Consider the following 2,500-nt stretch of genomic DNA (forward strand, 5'->3'; position numbering starts at 1 on the left):
CTCTGCATTGGTTATTTACACTAGTGTGTATCGTCCCTACTGTTCATAATAGTTGAAGCTTACTAGAAATGTGAATTAGATTTCAGCTACAAGAGCTAAATTGCATAGTTAAAGGAAATACCAAAATATTTTCTAGACGTTTAAATCTTCCAAACTAACTGCAATAGTATGCGGCAACCACTTGAATAAAATTCCATTCTATTATAGATCACGAGGATCACGGGACCGACCAGACCATCAGATGTTGTCACACATCGCTGGTCACAATGCGTTTGCACTGTTTTAGCCTTCGAATGACGCCACCCCGCTGGCTAAGCGAGCAGGCCAACAGAAGAAAGAGTGGGAGAAAGAGTGGTGAAAGAGTACAGCAGGGATCACCACCCCCTGCCGGAGCCTCGTGGAGCTTTTGTGTTTTCGCTCAATAAACACTCACAACGCCCGGTCTGAGAATCGAAACCGCGATCCTGCGACCGCGAGTCCGCTGCCCTAACCACTAGGCCATTGCGCCTCCACCTATTATAGATACAAGGCCTTAATTTTTTAGTGACGGGGATAGTCGATAACCTCAACCCCAGTATTAGACTGGTACTTAATTTATCGATTCAGAAAAGATGACAGGTGAAGTCGATATCGTCGCAATTTAAACACAGAACGTAAAGACGGTCGAAATGACGCTAATCATTTTGTTTGGTGTGCTAACGATTCTGCCATTTCCCCCGCCTTAATTCACTGGAATAGTGATTCTTTTTTACTGTAAGCACAAATGCTGAACCAGCTTGAATAGCAATTCGAACGAAGAAGCATGAGTTTATGAGGCTATTCTTTTTTCCAGTCGGTGCTGTTGACATAGTCATAACGTCGTCCAATACTGGCCAAAAGATTTCTACGCAATTTATGTTATATATCACAGTGGTGCAATATATAGATATTCGATTGAACTTCCGTGGGGAAAAAATCACCTATCACTGAAAGATTCGACTTCATTCCACCACTGTGTACAGGTGGATGGTGTTGGGTTCGAGTTTGTCGCAAGAGGATTATTTGGGTAAGAAAAGGTGCTGAATTTAAAAACAAGCTGAGTTGCAAGCTTCTATTGTGCAAATCTTCGCACGCACGCTCATAGATCTAAGCACATTCACGTACAAGGATGTATGCGTATATCTATTTATCTATCTATTTATCTTGTATCAATCTACACACACACACACACACACGCATATATATATATATATTATATATATATACATACACACAGTATATGTGTATATATATATATTATATGTATGTTTATAGATATATAGGTGAAGATAAACTACTTGGGAATGGATGCGTCACGCTGAATTAAATAAATAAATATGATATATATATATATATATATATATATATATAATGAAGGGTGAAATTAATTAATTTGGAATAATTATCAATTACACCAAGTAGTCTCGGCATGTAAAAGCCTCATTCGAGAAAATTTAAGTAATCATTTAGTATTGCTTAGTATTGCTTAGTATTACTTATTGCTTGTTATTACTTATATATATATATATATATAATATATATATATATATATATATAGTATACTCTTACTCTTTTACTCTTTTACTCTTTAAGATTCCAATAACTTGTGAGTAAATTCCAATAGTATTTAAAATTGGTCAATCCAAATATAGAGTTTGCACACAGTGCTATTGAATCGAGAGTTTTATTTAAAGCCATATATATATATATATATATATATACAGAGAAAGAGAGAGGGTAAGATAAGAAACAGAATGGGATTTTCGATAATTCCCACGTGGTAAGTTGTAATGCAAAAAATATATATGTAAAAAATAAAAGAAGGAAAATGCACCCAGTTTACATAATTTTGATATATATTTTAATATATTTTATAAGTAAAAGAGTATTGTGTTTATCGACCGGTTTCGCTTTCGCTAATCACGACACTGGAGCTATCGTAATTTCATATTTTCTTACGAAGAGTTTAGTCTATGTTGTGAATGAGACATTCAGAGAACACGAAAGAGCATGCGTAAGCCAGTATTCACAAACGTACATAGACGTACGTTCCTCCACATATGTACATACATACATGCATATATATATATATATATATATATATATATATATGCATATATATATATATACACACATACACCTAGGGAAATATATATGTATATATATGTATAGATATGGATGTACATGTGTGTCTGTACCTGTTTGGGTGTAAGAAAGACTTTATTTATATATATATAAGTGTGTGTGTGTGTGTGGTGTGTAAAATGTCTCATGTACATACGAACGGATATGCACTAGCTTAGCCAGACCGTGTATTTGAATGTAGTATCTGTGTATATGTTTGTGTTTGCATGTGTGTATATGTGAGGGTGTATGTGAGTGTGTGTGTGTGTGTGTATTTGTATGTGTGGGTGCGTTTGTCTTTGTACGTTTGTGCACACTGGCGTGCGTATGTTCTTTTGTGCTCTCTGAACGTTCATGT

The sequence above is a fragment of the Octopus sinensis genome, linkage group LG8 (genome assembly GCF_006345805.1).
Source record: "Octopus sinensis linkage group LG8, ASM634580v1, whole genome shotgun sequence".
In the NCBI taxonomy this organism is placed as follows: Eukaryota; Metazoa; Mollusca; class Cephalopoda; order Octopoda; family Octopodidae; genus Octopus; species Octopus sinensis.